The sequence below is a fragment of the Zonotrichia albicollis genome, chromosome 27 (assembly GCF_047830755.1).
Source record: "Zonotrichia albicollis isolate bZonAlb1 chromosome 27, bZonAlb1.hap1, whole genome shotgun sequence".
Taxonomy (NCBI): Eukaryota; Metazoa; Chordata; class Aves; order Passeriformes; family Passerellidae; genus Zonotrichia; species Zonotrichia albicollis.
In genome coordinates, this window is record NC_133845.1 from 647507 (window position 1) to 668050 (window position 20544).

Genomic DNA, 20544 nt, shown 5'->3' on the forward strand with positions numbered 1-20544 from the left:
CCCAGAGGGAGCCTCCCTTTGCTCAAGTGCTTATTGATGAGCTCATTTATATAAGGCCATAATGAGCAATATTGCAGTTGCAGTACATTACAGATGCAGCTTGGTGGATGTCAATCCACCCTGAACTGCCCCAGGGAGCCCCCACCACCCAATTCCTGCCTTCCCCTGGGCTCCCAGCCCTCTCCCAGCCCCAGGGCAGCGGCACTGGTGTCCCCAGATGCCCCACACAGCAGCCACCGCCCCAGCCATGGCAGCCCCTTGGCTGCCTCTCTGCTGGCAGTGGGTGGCTTGAAAAGGCAGCCTCTCATTTTGATTATTTCCCACAACTGTGCTGTAAATCTCATTTCAATCATGGTTTTCCACTTTGCCAGGTGAATGGCCCTATTCTTGCTGACAGAATAGCCAAGACAGAAACTGGAGCAGTGCATGGGTAATTTACAGGACAAGCTCAGCTTCACTCATGCAGATTCTGGCCTTTAGTCTGTGTCAGATTTTATCAATTAACAATTAACAGTGTCATGGGCATCTTGCAGAGCCCCTCTTTCCAGTGACGTCTATTCCAGAGCCCGGAGCTGTTTGCTGGCTGATGTGCTGCCCTTCCCTCTGCAATGTCATCTGCTGCTCCCTGCATCCCTCCTGTCCTCTGCCACCTCCTCTGGGGACCACCAGCCCCACCGAGGGTCTGCCAAGCCACTGCCATCCCACAGTCACTGCAATTAGCCACGAGGAGTACGAGAAAATGGGGCACAAAGCCCCAGGGGCCCACGTGTGTGGGGCTGAACACCTCAGGAGCCCAAACCCCAAGAGCAGAGGACAAACGGGCACCACCAAATGCTCTGTACAGCTCTATAAAATAGGCAGGCAGGCACTGCTCCCTGGGAGTTTGGGACTGATAAGAGCAGCATCAAGGTAAGGTCCCAGCTCACCTCTGGCATGCCATAGATCATGCATCTTCCTGTTAATTGGAATGCACGGCGGACTGCAGAGTCTCCAGGTTTATATATAGGCTCAGACACTATTGTTAGCAAATTTATACAGGCACACTCGCCGGCGCTGTGCTGCTCCAGAAATTAAACAAACTCGCTCTCAGTGGGAGAGTTATAAATAAGTGACTCGCCCACTCACAAGGCTGATCCTGCTCCTCTCCCAGGCAGCAGACACACAACTCCTCCAGCTCCTCCACGCAGGATTCAGCAGGAGGGGGACATGGAGATCTCCCCTCATCCCAGCTGGGTACAATGGGCTCGGGGGCTCCTTTGGGGCATCCCCACCCTCCTCAGTTCTCCAGCTGGAGCAGAGTGGGGTGCCAGTGGGTTATGTGATGCTGCCAGCCCAGTGCCACCCCCAAATCCATCCTCCAGCTCCTCTAGGGGGGAAAGGTGGGCAGACCCACCAGCAGGGCCCTATGGAAACCACAGGGATGAGCTGAGAGGAATCAGCTCATCAGCACCAAAGCCAAACACATTACCAGCAAAGTTCAGTGTATCAGAGTGACACAAGAGAGAAGTGTTATTAAGAGTCTGAGGTTAAGAGAAATTACTGTTATTTGGTTTATTTAAAGCCTGTTAGATGTTGTTTATCAGGGCAAAAGTTCAAAGTTCGTATCAGGTTGCCAGAGGTGAAGAAGGGATTTTCCCAAGTGGCTCATGAGGCTCAGAGCCCAAACCGCAGCACTTCCAAGAGTATTTCTGGAATGTCATTAACATGCAGCCCCCAAGGTCAGGCTGTGCTCAAATAGCTCAATTTCTGACATTAAACTCGATGTCACTGCTCTGTTTGGAAATCTTGACATATAATTTCAAATTAATCGCTCCCCCAAACCTCCACATCTGCCATCAGCAGCTCACTCCAACCTGCCCATTTTTACATCAAACCAGAGAAATAAACATTTCTGGTTATGCAGATGATGTTCTATTCTCCTGGATAACCACAGGTAGGAGGCTGTGCGTGCAAAGTGGGGGCACAGTGATGAAAACATCATCTGAAATTAAACTAAGTGCAAATGAAAAGAATTTTGCAAGTGCTCTTTAAGTGCATGAAAATGTAACAGGGCCGAGGGCTGTTTGGCTTTAGAATGTAATAAAAATGCTTGACTTGCTGAATTCATTCTGCTTGTATGTAAGGGGGATGAAAACACGCCTTAAGGAAGTTCTCACTGGGGGTGGATTTCTATTTTTACCCCCCACAGCAATATTAGAAAGTGTTCCTAATTATCATTATCCTAAACAGAAGCATCTTTAATGGGGATCCGTGTGCCACAAGCCAGGAGGGTTTTGAGAGAGAAAACAGCCCCGTGCAGGTTTTTGGAGCGATTCAGCCTGGGGTGAGTGTGGGGCCGGCCAGCCCCAGCTGGACTGGGCACCCCTCAGTCACACAGAGGATTTGGGCACCCCAAGGTGTCCCCTCCCTGCCCGGGACACCCCGGCTGCCTCGGCACAGCCACAGCGCCTGTTTCAAGAGCCCCCAACCTTTAATAATGGTTTCTGCTGCTATCTGAACACTTCCTAATTCATCCCCTTCTGTCCCTGAAAATCTAAATCCTATTTAAGTTAATGCCCTTCATTTTCATTTATAAAGACAGATACAAAATAATTATTTCCTATCTCTGCTGTTTCCTTATCTTCTGTCCTAATAATTCCTCACTGTCTCCCTTTCATCATCTGACTGCCGTACAAGAAACTTTTCTGTTAGTTAAAATATTCTGTGTGTTCGTTTTCCTCCTCTTTCATATCTTGCTGCCTCTCTCCCCACCTGCCCTGGCTCCCCCCTCCCCAGCCTGCCCCTGCTTTTCATGCTCACCCTTCCCACTGATTTTCACATCTCTGCTGTTTGCATTTCAGCTGGCAATCGCGTATGCAAATGCCAGCATGCCACCTCTTCAGGCAGCGCTTTGATACCCCCTGCCCTGCCTGGCTGAGGTGTTTTGCATCCGCATCCCCGCTCCAAAGGACGGCCCCGTCCGCACCCTGATGAAAGCAGCGAGGCGAGCGGGAACAGACGTGTCTCCTGGTGACAATTTGATTAAAAGGAAATAAAGGTGTTTTGTGTGGGAGACCAGCCCTGCCAACACCAGGAGAAAGAGCCCCCGTCCTCCAGCAGCCAAGGGCACGGGGCTGGTACGGAGCTCACTGGCACCAGGTCCTGGAGATGAGAGGCAGCGGAGCATCAGAGGGATGGCCGGGGTCAGCAGGGCAGGCTCAGCCCCCCCAAACCCACTGTGCTGGCCTCGGCATCACCAGAGCACCGGGGCTCCTCTCTGGGCTCAGCCCAGCACTGTCAGCAGTGATTTCCATCCTCTTTGTGCTCCCATCCCACTTCCAGGGCAGCCCTGGTGCCCTGTGCCCTTCCCTGTGCAGAGTCTGTCAGGTCAACACCCTCCAGACTCACAGGAATTACAAATATCAGCCCTGGGGAAGCCAAATCACAAATCCAGCAGCCTCTAAATCAGCACAGCAATGCCTCAGATCTGGCTTTGGGGGTACCTGGCAAACCACCTTCCTTAAAATGCTTGTACTTGCTACATGCCATCCCATGACACACTACTAAAAGCTTGTTGTGTGTGTCCATACACATTCATTAAATCCCTTTTCTCACCCTCAGCCCTCGGTGTAGCCTGTCTGCTCTTTTCTCTGCATGGTGAGTTTTCTCTCACTCTGGCTGGAGAGTGTTTGTGTGTTTGCAATCAAAAGAAATGGGAGCGTAAGTGTTCAAAAATTGACAGTGGAGCTCAGAGCGCCGAGATGCCCAAATGCATTTCTAGCAGCATTCCCTGGCTCAGCCTCGCCTCCACCCTCACACTGTGGAAAACACTGCATCCTCAGCACCCTAGCTGCCCCTTCCCAAAACTGCTCCAGCTTCCCACAGATGTTTAACTTGACTCAGATTCATTTAATCACGGGCAGAGCTGTAGGGCCCCGGTAACAGCTCTCAGTAACCACGTAGCTCCGGCCAGAGAACAAAGAGCTCTGTCTAACGCTGTCTAGCACAGAGCCATCGCTGCTGATAAATAATTTTGACTAGTGACTCATCAGCAGCCTATGCAGGAAGTATATATTTAAACCTGTGCAGCTTAAACAATTGTTAAAGATGTCAGTTTATCATGCAGACAGTTTTTATTGAAAGAAGAAGGAAAAATATCATTTTTTAAATTAATGAGAGCAGACCTTATCTCAGCTGCTTTTACTACACTGTATTTTGGAAAATATTCTTTCATTGTTCACAATTGCTTCCCTTTGTTGGACCCACATGCCAGCAGCCACATTTCAAAAGGCTTTATAAACATTAACCAACAAAACCTCGGTGCTGGGAGCTGCAGAAGTAACAAGTGCAGAAAGAATAATTCACCTGCCTGAAGTTTGATTAAATCAAACCAAACTCACAAGCAGCACCACTGTTTTGGCTGCCCTGTGGGTGCCGAAGCTGTTCCTGTGCTGGCACTCTGCTTTTCCTACCCCAGACACTCCAGGGCACGGCCAGAACACCCTGCCCCGCTCAGGAGGGACCATTCCCCTGCATGTTTTACCCAGCAACTGGATTGTTTTTTCAGCTGCTGTGTCAGATCTAGGGTCAAAGGTGGGCACTTCCCCCTTCCCCCAAACCCCCTAAATCACTCCTAGTGCTCCAGAGAGGACCTTGAAGGTCCATATGGCTCTGAGCATCCAGTTACAGGCTTTGATGGGCTTTATTGCCCTGAGAGAGGCACCAGCACCTGGGCAGGACAGCAGCTGCCCAGGGCTGCCCCGGGGTCAGCAGGACGGGGCTGGGGAGGCAGCAGGACACCAAATGCAGCTCCCTATCCTCCCAGGGAGCAGTCTGGGAGGGAAAAGCCAAGCCTTGCACCATATGGGATTTTAAATTAATCCTGTCAGCTCAGCTAACGGGGCTGCCAACATTACAGACAGCTCGCTGAAAGCTCCTGCTCCGCCGTGAAGGGCAGGGAGGCTCCTGCAGCTGCTGGCACTGCTGCTGGGATGGATCCTGCACCCCAGAGCCCGCAGAGCCTCACCATCACCCACCACCCACCACCCATGGGCTCTGCGGGCTCCTGCAGCTGCTGGCACTGCTGCTGGGATGGATCCTGCACCCCAGAGCCCGCAGAGCCTCACCATCACCCACCACCCACCACCCATGGGCTCTGCGGGCTCCTGCAGCTGCTGGCACTGCTGCTGGGATGGATCCTGCACCCCAGAGCCCGCAGAGCCTCACCATCACTCACCACCCACCACCCATGGGCTCTGCTGCCTCACAGCACTGCCCAGACAGGCAGGCTGATCTGAGGGAAGTGCCCTTATCTCAGAGGTGTCCAGGAGCCTGACAGATCCTAAAAAATGAGACTCTGCCTTGGGAATGGCAGCTGCTAAGAGGAGGCAATAAAAAGGCAATGGATGGTCCATAAGGGGTAGAGTGGGACTTCTGTGCTGTCTCATAACGCACAAGAACTGGGGCTTTCAATAAAATCAGACAGCAAGAACGTCCAAGCAGATAAAAGGAAAAACTTCTCCAGCACAGTAATGAAGTTGCTGAAGTTATTGCCAGAGAAAATAAGGACAGGAGCTGAGCAGGACTCCGGAGGGACCCCATGATCACACAGCTACCAGAGCACCCAGGCTCCTTGAAACACACGGTGAAATGATTCTGAGGAGCGTTTTAAACCTCAGCTCTAATGCTGAAGAGCACCTTGGACTGTAGACAGGCCGGGATGAAGCCTCATGCACGGGGCAGATAATTACACATTTATTAATTTGACCTCAAGTTCTGTAGCAGAAGCAGCACAAACCCTGCTGGATCCGCTCGGGATGGACCCCGATGGTGGGAGGGGAAGGGGCCAGCAGGTCCCAGCCCCCAGGCCGGGGAAGGGGCAGCTCCTGCCCTTCCCTCCCTCCTCCCCAGCCCCAGAGCCGCTCAATCAAGCCCTAATGGACCAGCGTGACGCTGGCGCTGATGAAATGCGAGCAGCCGTGCGTGCTTGAAGGGCTGAGAGAACTCTTCAGCCAGGTCCCCGCTGTGCTCTTTTCAGGAGAGGTCCTTTTAAGCCGCTGCTATTCCCAGGCCATGGCGCTGATTTAAATGTTAACGCGCTCTCCAGGATGCAGGCACCTCCTGCCCATCAGCGCTCGGGATGACGGAGCGGAGCCGGCTCCGAGGGGCCCGAGGCTCCCCGGCCGGCCCGGACAGGCTCAGCATCCCCGGGAATGAGAAACAGAGCTGCCAATTTCCAGTAAATAACGGCGATATTTACCAAACACCTCTCGCAAATTGCCGCAGCCATCGGAAACAAAGGCGACAGGGAGAAAAAGGCGCTCAGGAAACAGCCAGGAAATCGTCAGGGGAATATACTGGGAGATTTGCGAAGGCTTAAGGCTGGAACACAAATCCCTGCGCTTTGTCCGTGACAATAGGGGATAAAGGCTGGTGTAGTTCCCCGGCTGCGGTGCAGGGATCAGGGCCAGCGGCAGAGATAGGATCTGGCTGCCGGGCCGGGGTTCACATCCCTGACAGCGGCTGCGGCATCAGCGGCCGCGGATTTTCTGTGACAGCCGAGGGAAAAGCCCTGGAACAGTGTAAGACAGGCATTACCCGAAGGGACGAGGCTGTAAACCCTGCTTCTGCTCGGAGAACAGCGTTTGGAATAGATAGAGAGGGGCAAATCCCAAATGCAGACAGGCAGGAGGAGGTGAGGAGCTGCCTGCTCTCCATGGAGCGGCGATGAGCTCCCACGAGGTGCCTGGAGATGGGCACAGGGCACGGAGCCCTGCAGGACAGGCAGGATTCCCCTGCACGGACCTTGCCGTGGAACAGCCCCACCGCGAGGTGTTAGCCTCAGAAATGGCCTTTCATTCCCTGCCCCGGCCACTTCTGTGCACTGAGGCACCCACTGACAGCCTGCTTGCTGCTGCTGCCTGCAGTGTGCTCGCAGGAGGGGCAGCACAGAGCACGGCAGGGCGCTCTGGGGCTCTGCAGCCTCCTCTCCATGCAAGATTTCCCTGTCTCTTCCCTGCTGGTCCGTGCAGCAGCACAGAGCGCCGCTGAACAGGGCTCCCTGTAATCCATCAGAGGTGCTGCTGCCCATTCATGCTCCACAGGAGCTCTGCCTCTCCACTAAATCCCTCAAGCCATCTCCAAATCACCTAATCTCCATCTCCTCCACCCCCTCTCTCCTGTGACCTTCCTCCTCACAACAGTATCTGCAGGCTTCCAGATAACTCCCTCACATCCTTATCTGCCAGAGTAGCTCAGTGCTGCCCTGGCACTGCGCTCACATGGCAGAAGGGACACACAAGGCGAGCACCAGCAGGGTCCAGAAAGGGATGGAGGAGCAGCAGCGTTGGAGCTGCTCACCTGAACCGCACCTGCACCTCTGGGTGCACACTCAGGACAGCCTGCAGCATCCCAATGCCAATGCCTCCAGCAGAGGAGGGATGGGGTTAGGGGCAGGGTTAGGGTTAGGGTTAGGCAGCAGCTGCACCAGCCACTCAAACCAGTCAGCAAGAGCAGGGTTCTCACAATCAGGTTCTCCCCTTGTCCCCCCCAGAGCTGTGCCCCCCTCCTGGGTCTGTGGTGGGTCTGAGGAGCAGGCAGGCTGTCCCAGAACACCCAGTGCTCCCCACACAGCACATCCACCCACAGCCATGGCCATCCCAATGGCCCTGACACCTCGAAGGCTGCGAGCAGCTGATCTATTAAACTGGGAAGATGTGTGGTTTTCCATTGAGATGGAATTCCCAGGTCTCTCATAACCCTGCTCTCGTTTCCAGCAGCACAGAGCTTCCCTCAGAAGTTTCCCCACTGTAAACAGGCACGGTGAAGGACACAGATGTTGGCTGTGTCACACTAAGGAGTCATGCTGGTGTTCTGGGGTGGGGGGTGAGGCTGGTTCCTCCCCAGGAGCCGGTGGGTGCAGAGCAGGGGCTGCAGCACAGGGGTTACTCAGAGGTTGCACACAGCCTCTGTTCAGCGCTTCAGCCTGGCCTCTCTGCAGCTAATGAATGTTACAGCAGGAGAGGCTGGAGGGAAATGGAGCAGAAATGCAGGGCTGCCATCTCAGATATCGTCTGCCTCCCTCCAGACAGGCTCCCATACAGCCACAGCACAGCACCCACGGGAGCTGAGGACAAAGGGGGACCTGGCCAGGGTGGGCACAGCTGAGGGGGTGTGCCAGCCTCAGAGCTGTGCCCACATCCACTGCCACGCACCGAGGAACCCATTTCCAGTCACATCTGGGGCTGAAAACCAGAATGACTGAACTTTGTGTTCACCCTGTGCTGAGGCAGAGCCCAGCTCTCACCTGCCCAGCCACTGGGCCCTGCTGGGGCAGCACCAGGGGCTGCACCAGGGGCTCTCCCTGCCCTCAGCCCTTCCCAGCGTGCAGCAATCTGCCAGAGCCAAGGCAGATTAAAGGATGGGCTGGGGATCACAGAGGGAATCTGAGTGCTGTCCCCAAGCTGCTGCCCCAGCAGCTCACCCTCCTGCTCTCCCTGGTGTCCCTGCAGCTCTGCACCCTGGGCACGGCGTTCCCACAGGCAATCACAGCGCAGAGGCTCTGGCATTTGCTTAGAACACCTCAAATTGCTTTTTTTACACCTCACTGCTCGGTGCCAACCCCAATTCGTGTTATTTGTGCATTTGCTTAGAGAACATTATCTGATCGGTCACCCTGCGAGAGAGAGGCTGGGGAGGAGGCTGAGGCTTCTCCCTGTCACCAAAGCAGGTCGGGAACAAGGAAATCTCTGAAAATCTTGTGTTAAGCAGCCTCTCCATGATCACAGGGAGGCCCTTGCCAGGGTCTCGGGCACAGGATGGCGCAGCCCGGGACAAGGGACAGCACCAGGGCTCTGTATCTGCTGCTCCCAGCCGAGCGGGAGAAAATTAAATTGGCACATCTCTGTGCATTCCCTCTGCTGGCAGAAGCTGGAAAAGGCAACACCCAAAAGCCTCAGGAAGATGTTGGGACTGGCAAGATGCACCTACAAGTATCTGTATTGCATCCCTGCCCATGGCACATGGGCTGCTCCCTGGGAGCTGCCCACAGGACAGCACGGGCTGGTCCCTCCCTCCAAGCACAGAACCCAGCAAACTCCATCCCTGCAGTGCCATGGAACAGCCACTGTGGCTCCCCAGCACAGAATGAGGCTCCCCAGCATGGAGTGAGGCTCCTGGGCCTCCCACCCCTTCCCATTGCCCACATCCAACCACCCCCATCAGGCAGGCACCTTCTTGGGGAAAGGATGCCAGAGCCACTGCAATTAATAATTCTGTATTAGCCCATCCCTCCAAGCTGTTCCTGCCTCACCATCTGCATGTCCTGAAATGCGAGGTTTTAGTCATAAATGCCAGGCCTCGTTTTGGAAATTTATAAGCTGTTTTGCTTCCATTACCTGAACAGCTTCCAGCTACGGTATCCAGGCATTTTAATTCCCTCAACTCCACCAGAAATGGCACAGACTTCACAATACACAGCTCTGGTGTGACAGACACCAAAGATTTCATCATTCCAAGGAATTTCCTCCTTCCTGCGACTAGAGCTAGGTAGCCAGCAGCTCAAACCTGGGCTGCAGCACACCAAGGCTCAGGGACATTCACAGGAACATTTTAGGATCTGTGCTTAAGAAAATCGACTCGTTCCAACTCCCATATTGCAGCCACAACCCCTGATGCACCATCAATTAAGAGCAGCAATAATTACCAATGGAAAACTGCAGACCTCAGAGCAGATAATGTGTTGCCATTAGATTAAGTAGTCATAGAAATCAAAAATAAAACCTATACTTGGGCTAATTAAGCCCACTCACCATCTGATGAAGATGTGTTGTGATACCACGAAAAGCACCAAAGAGCCATTGTAAGCAAACCAACACCACTGGGTGTCTGTGTCACACTCCCTGGCACGGGGATAATTGATGTGCCAGTGGCACGGCCAGCAGAGCTCAGGCTCCTGCAGCAGTGTTTGGGGAAACAAAAACAGCCTGAGCCCTGAGCCCTGCCCCTGGTCAGTGCCACCCCTGAGCTGAATCCACCCCCGTATTCATCTGAACAAATAATAATAATCCACTCGGTGGCTGTGCCCTACAACACCTCCATGCTCCTCAGGCTTTGCTCTCAGGACCAAAAGGAGGCAACAGAAAGAAGGATGAGATTTGCAGATGTGGCAGCACATCAGGTCAGGGAAGGATGGATAATGACCCTGACACTGGAAATGTCATCCAGGGCGGCCCAGGAACTTTTAGGGTGCTGCCAGAAAAACCCAGAGGAACCTGGGGCTCCTGATGGTCACAAAGTGGCCAGGAGTGAGGAGCAGCACCTGCCCAGGACAGGGGAGCTGAGCTGTCCCCACGCTGCTGTCACAGCACCAAGGCCACCAAGGCTCTGCTCCTGGCCCAGGGCAGCTCCCCTGAAGGCTGTCCTCTGCTGTCTCCTTTGGGCTCCACGTTCCCATGAAATCTGTTATGGGAGATCCACAGAACAAAGATAAAAGGGGCATGACAGCGAATTTAATTAAATATTCGAGGATTTGGTTTGGCATTATTTACTCAGAAAGAACTCCAAGCTCCGGGTTCCAGGTTTGGTTGTTACTGTGGAAACCAGCTGAATGTGATGTATAAAAAGAAAGGGCTCATCAATTAAATCATTTAAAAAGTGAAATGAAGTCTCGGGAAACACAACATGACAGGTTGTTCTGTGCTGAGGAGTCTCTGTCCCGGTGCTTTGGTCTTGGAGACAAGAGGACTCCATGACCTCGAGCAGCAGCTCCTGATAGCAACTTAAAGAGAACCAGTGGGCAAATGCCTCCCAAAAACCCCGTGCCAGTGGAGCAGGAGCTTGTAACTGGGAAAAGGTGCAGGCTGCAGAGCCCTCACCCTGACTTCCAGCCCTGGATGCACTTCAGCATAGGTGTGGGTTTGTGTCTGCCTTTAAACACTCCCTGATCCCACCTGCCACCTTCCTGAACCTCCTCAAAGGGCTCCAAAACCTCCAGGTGCAGAGGTGTAAGATAGTGCAGAGCATTATCCAGCCCCCCTCCCAGCCTGCCGGGGGGACTGGGAGCTAAACCACCGCTTGAAATGGCAAATCTGAGGAAATGCAGATGGAATCTGAGGTCAGCCCAGGATTTGCACCTCATCAGCATTCAGCAATGAAGGCAAAGCAGCAAGTGAGGGTTATTAGGAGCTGGGAAGGCCCCGTGCCACCTGTCACCCTCCTGACAGCCTGACAGCCCCCACGGCCATGGGAGGAAGGGCCACCATCCCTCTCACATCTGTCTGTCCCTCCGGGTGGCTCAGCCAAGTCCCCCAGGAGGGATTGAGGAGCCTGTGGTGGGTCTGGGGGCACGGGGACAGCTGGCATGGCCACCCCCACCCCTGCAACACGAGCCCCAGCAGCTGCTCAGGGCCCTTCTGGCCTGGGGCATTCCCTTCCCAGCAGGAATTCTGCAATTCCCGCCTGGCCTGGGGAGGGAGGGACGGGCTGCTGCCCCTGCACCGGGGCTGATTTGTCTGCACCGGGGGTGATTTGTCTCCCCTCACAGAGAACGATGTGCTCAGAGGAGCTGAGGCCACGTCTGACAGCACCCATAAGGTTTTCTGTCATGCTATCCAAAGGATATTTCTCTGCTGTCCGGGCAGCAGCACCATTATTTAACGGTGCCAGAAGATGGATTTCCGTTTTGTTTCCTCCCGTTCTGCTCCCCATCCTCACTCATCACAGCAAGCCCAGCCTGCCCAAGCAAGCTTCCCGTCTGTCACAGCAGGGTCAGGGAAGATCCACGTCCCCAGACCCCAAAGGGCAGCAGGGGGACACAGCAGAGGGTGGGTACCCTGCACCTCAGCTCCAAAGGGAAGCTCAGCTCACACCCAGTCCCTCCAAACCTCCTTATCAGAGGAAGCTGGGCATGAGCTGCCCCCAGGAAGGGGCAGAGCTGCCCAGAGCCCCCAGGCACACATGGCACAGACATGTCTCCCCCAGGAGCCGTCAGAGCAGGAGGAACTGGCAGCCAGTGCTCTTCATCGAACAGTTTAAACATTGATTTTTCCTACTGGCTGGCACCGAGGCCCAAACCCCAGGCAGTGCAGACATGATTAAAAAGCAGTCTCTCCTCAGACAACTAAGACACCATTCTCCTCCAGCGTGGAAGCAGCAGATGGAAACTCAAATGAGCTGCTGGGTCAGCTTTGTTCCCAGCCAGAGGAGACAAGGGGGAGTGCTGCATCAGAGAATCCTCACCTGCCCCCTCCACACAGAGCAGAAAGATGGAGAGGGTTTACAGCTACTCATAAGCTCTCAGTCCTGTGCTGAAAAAGTGCCCAGCACCACACAGCAAAGCCAGGAATGCCCCAAGCAGCCTCTGGCAGACACTGTGCATCACCAAGTGACAAACGCTGAGCGGGGAGCGGGGGCAGAGGGGGCTAAAGGGATCAGAGGCTGCCCAGCCCCGCCAGCCCCCTCCCTGTAAGCATGATGGGCTCAGGGAGGGATGAAGGGCTCCAGAGGGCTTCTCAGGCTCCCCTGCAGGAGGATCACGCTTCAGAATGTGCTTGTGAATGCCTAAGTGCCCCGGAGCTGCAGGAGCCTAAGCCAGCTCTGCCTGCTCTGCACTGCTCCTGCCCCGAGCTGGGGGCTGGCAGCTCCCCTGCGACTGGGAAATTGCTCCAAAGCCTCTGTAACCCTCTTTTCCCTGCTGGAGGATCAAGCACCTCGCTGCTGGCCAGCCTGCAGGAGAGGCCAGGCCCCTGGAGCATTTCCCTCTGCTCCAAGATGTGAACTGGCTCCGAAGCCAGCGCAGCGCTGAGCACGGCAGGGCACCTGCAGAAATTGAAGATGTGCTGTAATGGCTGTGATATCGATCTGAAGGTGGGGGCTTTGCCTTTGACATTGGAGCACCAACGGGAAAAGGAAAAAGGCAGCTTGTGTCCAAGGGTGAGGCTCCTGAGCAGCCTGAGTGCTGCTCACAGGTACCCACAGCACAGCCGGGCTCTGGAACATGAGAGGGCTGGGAACAATCCCTGCCCCCCTTGAGGGTCTGCACCCCTGAATGGCATCTCCTGCTCCTCAGCCACAGCCTCGGGCTCTTTGCGAGGCACCTGACAACCATCCCAGCAGCCACAGGGACCCGGCAGTGCAGCTGAGGCCTCGTTCTCCAAGCAGCAGAAGAACAAATCCTGAATTTACAAAGCTGAACCCCAGCTCAATATCAAAACAGCCCTTGAGCTTCATGATACCCAAACACCAATGAAGAGGGTTTAACAATCTTGTATCTCTCCCCAATAACCTGGAACTTCAAAACAATATTCTCTTTTCCATTTTCCCAGCTTCCCAAAGAGAACAAGCGAGCCAAATGGACCAGCCTATCAGGAAATAAATCTTGATGCACTTAAATGAGAAAGCAATTAAACACTTCAATAAGGTGAGGGGGTGCAGGAAGGAAACAATTAAAGCGAGTTTGGGATGATCTTAAAGCCTTCCACTGTTGAGGCTGAGAAAGTTCCTATTTAGCCAGTCTGGGTGATGACCAGCACCAGCACCCATCACCTCACAGAGCTCAGGGCGGCACAGCCGGGCACAGAACCTTCCCCAGGCCAGCCAACCCTCCTGTTCCCCACTGGCTGCCCCCAGGCACTGTTTGCCCATCGTTTGGCAGGGAGAAAAGCCAGGGCAGTGCCCAAATAATGCCCTCCCTGGCAGCAAAGCCAATGCCCAGAGCTCAGGTGTGGCAGAGGGTGCCAGCCCGCGCTGCTGCCCGATAGCCACCCACCTCACGTAGGGATGACAATAAACGCTGCACTGCCACGGCACTTTAACAAGAGGACATCAAAGCCCTGGCAGACTCAGAAGGCCCTGTGACACCCTTAACAAGTACATTTTTAGTCTCAGTTTTATGGATGAGGAAATTGAGGCTGGGAAGTGGAATGATTTGCCCGCACAACAGAGGAAAGGAAGAAAGGCTGGAAGGAAAAACACAGGAGCTATCTCTGAACTCCCACCAAGAGGAGCCCCAGGGAGCTGCCTCCCTGCCAGAGCTGAGCCCAGACCACCCAGCCCCTCCTGGGCGCAGCCCTGGGAGCTCAGAGCACTCCTGAACACTCCAAACACTCAGGGATGCTCACGGAGCCCCCGTGCTGAGAGCCTGAGACACGAGCAGAGGCCTCTGTGCAGCGATTACACGGGAAAAGGGCTTTAACAAACAACCGCTGCACAAGGGTTATTTGTTCCTGCATCAGCCAAACACCGGGCTGGGGACCTGGAGGCAGCAGCTGCTGCTGTGTGTAATTTGCACAGGCCCCAAAGAGCAGGGCAGGGGAGGAGCAGCTCCTGCCCAGTGCCTGCTGCATGTCCTGGCAGCCTGAGCACCCCTGGGTCCAGCGGGGCAGAGGAGAGGTCCCACCAAAAGCTGGCCCAGGGCAGGTTCCACCCAAGGCTGGCCCAGGGCAGGGCTGAGCTGGGCAGGGATGGCCAGAGCCAGCCCTGTCCCCATGCCTGGCTGTGCAGGGCACAGCGTCCCGGCCCCCCTGGAGCAGCCTCATTGACGAGCCTTGTCATCGTTCCTCAAGACTAATTTTTTTAAATTGCAAAATCTTACAGAGCTATTAACCTCAAAAGAGTTTAACATATGGCAGCGCGAGTCTCCCTCTTACCCTAATTATAAGGCTTGCAGTAATGGGGCTGTCTTTTAAGTTACAGCTGCTATGCTTTTGGCTTTTCACTAACATTACATCCTATTAAGGAGCTACATTTAATGCATGCAAATTGCCAGAACACCGAGTGCCTCGGACCAGCGAGGGGATGCATTTAAGCAACAGCAGCAATATCCCAGGGTCAGGCTCACCCTGCTGAGAGCTCCCTATGATCCATCAATCAAACTCCACTCATTAATTAACTAATTCATTAAGTATCTTCCTAGATGAAGGTTCTCCAAGGCAGAACATTGTGTTGACAGCGACGTCCTGTCAGCACTTAGCAGTACAAGCCCCCTCCAAGCCCAGACACCTCAGACTCAGGGTGGCTTCAGCAGCAATCCATGACCCAGCTCCAGGGAAAGAGATGCCCAGTCTGCCCCACCTGGCCCAGCAGCCCCCAAAAGTGCTGTAAAAGGACAGTAAAACCCAGGGATTTTTTCAGGAATATTGATAAAGTTTGCAAATAAAAAGAAGCAGTAATTAATTAATTAATGACAAAGGGATTGGAGAAGCAGGAGGGGCCCCCACTGGAGCTGCAGATCCTGCAGCCCAGCAGTGAAAGTGCTGCCACGGTGCTGATCCCTGCCAGACACAGCCCAGAGCTGTGATGGGCTTTGCTGGGAATGGCACAGCCTGGAGCAGCCTGGCCGCAGCCTGGAAAGGCTCTCCCGGGGGAGTGTTGGGAAAGCCTGCCCTAGCAATGAACGGCATTTTCCTCCTGTATAAACAAACCCACAGCAGGCTGGGAGGGAGCTGTGCGTGTGTGGGCGCTCCCAAACCCACTGTGAGCGGTGGGTGCCTCGAGACCCACCCCAGTGCCATCCTGGGACCGATACCACTGTCACCCCAGCACCCACCCCATTGTCACCCCGAATCGCACCTCACTGTCACTCTGGGATCCATTCCTCTGTCACCCCAGCGCCCATCTTGCTGTCACCCCTGCCCAGGACACCCTGCCACCGTTCCCTCAGCCCGCTGCGTTCCCAAAGCTCGGGCACAGCACAGCCATGGCTCCCAAAGCTCGGGCACAGCACAGCCATGGTTTCAGGAGCTCGGGCACAGCGCAGCCCTGGTTTCAGGAGCTCGGGCACAGCACAGCCCTGGCTCCCAAAGCTCGGGCACAGCACAGCCCTGGCTCCCAAAGCTCGGGCACAGCACAGCCGTGGTTTCAGGAGCTCGGGCACAGCACAACCATGGTTCCCAAAGCTCGGGCACAGCACAGCCCTGGCTCCATCCCAAGCCCTCATTTACTCTCCCGAGCTGGAGCTCTCCCAGGCTCCCATTAAAGCCAGCGGGAGCCGCTGCCAGCCCCTGGTCTAGACGGGGCTCGGACCCGGCGCGTCTGTGGCGCTCCCGGAGCCCGCAGGGGCTGCCAGGGCCGATGGATCCCGGCCCTGCCGCCTCCCCGAGCCTTCCCCAGCGGGCCCCCACCCTCCCGAGCAGTGTGGGCTAATGGTCACCTCTGCAGCAGCCGCTGCTCCCTGGAGAAAAGCCTCCTGGCTTCGGTGCCACAGGCTGTAATACTGAAAATGGCTGTAAATGTGAAAAATTGGCACATTGTAGTCCAACAAGACAATTTTTGAATTGCTGCATGCAGCTGTGCAGTTCTAGATGCGATGCTGCCTGCATCCTAAGCTGGGAACTGGAGCCTCTGAGATAAAAACCAGTCTGGGGCTGGGGTTTCCTTTCTGCTGGTCCCGAAGGAGGAGGCAGAGTGACCCAGAGCACAGATCACTGCAGGCTGAGGACGGGTGCCCAATCCACTCAACATCCCTGTTATTTGAGGAGGAGCAGCTTTCCTGGGAGGCCTTTCTGCCTGTGTGCTCTGAAGAGTCAAAATTCCAGAATAAATAAATTGTGGCACGATGAGATGGTGAAAGAAAAGAAATTGGTGTCTGGAGGAAGGGGAAAAACAAACCTCATTTAAGCAGCCATAAGGAACCACTTCACACCTGGTTTCTTGGGTGAGCAGGGAGTGGGGAGGGTTTGTGGATAATACTGGAAGTCAGGAGCCACAATTTTACTGTAATGTGCTTCTTCGGGGAAGCCAACAAGCCCGGCTCATTAAATTTTACTGTGATCTTTGCGGCCCTCTGCAATGTTTGATTAAAATTTAATAACTGGTTGGGTGGCTTTCCTGGAGTCTTGTCCATGCCAACGACAGCTCTGGTGGCTTTGGGGGGCTGTGGGGCGGGAGGTGACAGGGTTGGTTTGCAGAGTGGGTATCAGGGAAAGGTTCTTTCTCCAGAGGGTGCTGGCACTGCCCAGGCTGCCCAGGGAATGGGCACGGCCCTGAGGCTGCCAGAGCTCCAGGAGGGGTTGGACAGCACTGCCAGGGATGGACAGGGTGGGAGTGTTGGGGGTCTGTGCAGGGACAGGGGATGCGCTGGATGGTCCTGCTGGGTCCCTTCCAACATGGGCCATTCCCGCTTTCCAGCAGGGCCATTCCCGGTTTCCAGCACAGGAATTCCCTGTTTCCAGGAGGGCCATTCCCGGTTTCCAGCAGGGACATTCCCGGTTTCCAGCACGGGCCATTCCCGGCTCCCAGCACAGGAATTCCCGGTTTCCCTCAGGGCCATTCCCGGTTTCTGTGGCCTGGAGCCCGGCAGCCAAGCCCTGTCCGTGCCCGTCTGTGCCGGCGCTCCTCGGGAGCCGGGCTGGGATCACATCCCCAGCTCCAGCGCATGGAACGGCTCTCTGGGAAGCTCCAGCTGAAAGAGCAGCGCTCTGCCGAGGTGTGTGTGCAGTGAAATGAGGAATGCCCGGAGCTGTTTGTCTCGGAATGTAATGAAAGGCTTTGTTTATCGCAGCGTGAGCTCTGCGCCTGCAGGTGCGGGTGCTGCCGAACAAACGCTGCTCCCTCGGGCATCCCCGCCCGGGGCTCTGCTGCTCACCGGCACGGAGGGCTCGGTGAGGCTCAGCCTGAGCTCCTTCGGGCCACAGAGCTGCTCCTGGGGACCACGGGCCTCCCTCCTGTGCCTCTGGGCTCGGGCTCTGCAGTCGCCCTCCTGCCCTGAGTACCTGAATCCCGGGGATGGGAGGGTGGTCTGTGCACCCTGAGATGCCCTTGGATGCCCTTTACAGGCTGGCACTGCCCCTGTCCCTGCCCCTGTCCCCATCTCTGTCCCTGTCTGTGTCCCTGTTCCTGTCCCCATCCCTGACCCTGTCCCAGTTTGGGATAACACCACCCTCCAAGCTTGCCACCCGCTCTCCATGGCATGAGGGAGCCTGCCACGCTGTGGGGTGTTCCAGAGAAATGGGAATTGGGAACTGGGAGCATGGGTGCTACCACAGAGCCCCCGGAGCCCTGGGGACAGCGGGGCACAGCCCCACACCTCCCCCAGGAGCAGGCACCAAACTGGCAGCCTTTCACTTGACCTCCTTTCTGTGCAGCTACGCTGAACCTTTCTTCTCCTCCCCTCCCTCTTTTTTTTTTTCACGAAAAAATCTGAAGCCATTTCCAGTATTACAGCTTTTGCTGCATAAACCAGGGGGATTTCTTCAGGGAGCAAAAAATTGATTCCGAGGTTTCCATTAAGTGGCATTAGCACAGCACGGCCTCTTCCAAGGGCTGAACTTGGCAGTGAATGCATTGGAAAAGAAATGGGGTCTTTGCAAGGCCTGGCTTGGGTGGAATTGGGCTGCAACCGCCCCATTAAGCTGCTTTTACAGCAGCTGGCCTCTGGGGAGGGCAGGCCTGGCACTGGGATGGGCTCTGCTGGCACTGCACGGGTTTGTCCCCTGTCTGGGGGACCCCAGGCCTGAGGAGAGGAGAGGAGGGCTGGAGTGTGCCCTGCAGGGGGGTCAGCTCCTGGAGAGCAGCCCTCAGCCTCTTCCCAAGTGTGCCCATGGCTCCATCAGCATCGCCTCTCATGGCAGGCCTTTCCTTTCCTTTCTTTCCTTTCCTTTCCTTCTTTCCTTTCTTTCCTTTCCTTTCCTTTCCTTTCCTTTCCTTTCCTTTCCTTTCCTTTCCTTTCCTTTCCTTTCCTTTCCTTTCCTTTCCTTTCCTTTCCTTTCCTTTCCTTTCCTTTCCTTTCCTTTCCTTTCCTTTCCTTCCTTTCCTTTCCTTTCCTTTCCTTTCCTTTCCTTTCCTTTCCTTTCCTTTCCTTTCCTTTCCTTTCCTTTCCTTTCTCTCCATCTCTCCCTCTCTCCCTCTCCGCGCTGCAGGGCGGGCTGTGCCAGGCAGGGCACTGATTGACACCACTGTGACAGTGACGTGGCTTCACCTTGGCGCGGCAGTGATTGTGCCAGACAGAGCTGTTTAAATACCACCAGACAGAGTGTTACTCACAGGAAAACGAGGCCTTAAATGTCATTATTTGTGTCATTATTAATAGCCCCTAATTGTGTTCTCTAATCATCATGAAATTATGTTAATATTAATATTCACATCAAAACTGCCTAGGGAAGGAGGAGAACTTTTTTTTTAAAAAAAAAAACCAACCCTACTCCGTGTCAATCCCCATTAATGGGAAACACTTGCCTGGCATGCCGGAGACACGGATCACTGCAGGGAATCTCTGCTCCTGCCAGCCTGGGAAAGGCTCTGCCTGCTGCCACCTGGGCGCTCTGACACCCCCAGACCCATCCCTGCTCTGGGAGGGGCTCAGTTTCATCCAGAAGCTTCCAACAAATCTGCTGGAGGGAAGGAGGGAGGCAAGCCAGATTCTGTACTTGCACTGGGAAATCTCAGAGGTGCAGCAATATCACATTTTGTACCATTACTGGCTTCTGGTACATGTTTTTGCTCTGCTGAGTTTATTCTTTTCATTGTGTTTTTGCCAGCATGAAAATCCACCCGAGAGAACAGCAGCAGTGTGAGCCCACCAAAGAAACCTTTGGAAAAAGCCTTCCAAAGGCTTTCATTCATTAACTTCAATGACTGTTTCTCGAGGGCTGAACTCTGGGATGCCGAGGACATTTGGCACCCTGGACCATCATTACAGTTATTTTATCAGCTCCCCCAGGGCCACATTGAAGCCTTTACCACTGCACAGCCCCATTCCTCAGGTGATGCCCACGAGCTGCAGCCTCTGCCCCACAACTCTTGTCCTGACCATCAGATGTCCTGGATGAAGGACAAGGAACCTTGTTTTTCCTGGAAATAAATGGTAATCAGAAGAAATGGCTTTCTCTGCAATTTTCTTCATTTTCCAAGCAGCTCTACGTGTGAGTACCCAAACGCCTGGCTTAATAAAACAGAGGTTTGAGAGTGGCACTGTTGTACCTCGAGTTAAATATAACTAAGGGCTTGAAAATAACTGCAGAGCACACGCAGAGGGAGCTGACAGGGGGATGCTTTGGGGAACAGCTCCAACAGGTCCTTTCTGGGTGTGGAGGCAGCTCAGGAGCTTCCCCTGCATCCCTCAGCAGCTGCACTGCCGGCCCGGCCCGGCAGCACAAATCCCTTTTCCCCGGGGCTGGGGGGAAGGAAGTTTGCGAAGGTGTTTAACACTTCCATGTGAATGATTTTTCCATAAAATATTAATGACGTGGATATAACCTAATTGAGTCCTTAGGGCAATAACCTCTGACAAAACGGCCCTGATTAGGAGATAATTGACTGTGCGGATGGCTTGGAGAGCTTAATGTTGGCAAGGTCCATTATCTGGGGATAACGACCCCCTTTTGCCAGGTGCCAGGTGTTAGGGGAGCTTCTGGGGGAATAAATCCTCCCTTGCCTCTTCTGTCCAGTACTTGGGAAATTATTCTGTTCAGCTGTTATTGGACGGGGCAGGGTGACTGTCCTGGTTCCTGTCCTGGCCCTAAGTGCCCAAGACAAGCACAAAGCACAAGAGATGATGTTTTCTCCCAAATCCAAACGTTTTCTGTGTTGTCCCCCAGACCTGCACATATAGGGACATTCAAGAAAGCATTA

At 54.6% G+C, this 20544-nt stretch overlaps 1 protein-coding gene across 8 annotated transcripts in view; it reads right to left on the bottom strand.

Annotated features, from left to right (window-relative positions):
* The window catches only part of CADM1 (cell adhesion molecule 1), a 194693-nt gene that overhangs the window by 160333 nt on the left and 13816 nt on the right, over positions 1 to 20544 (bottom strand). The gene's annotated exons all lie outside the window — the stretch shown is intronic.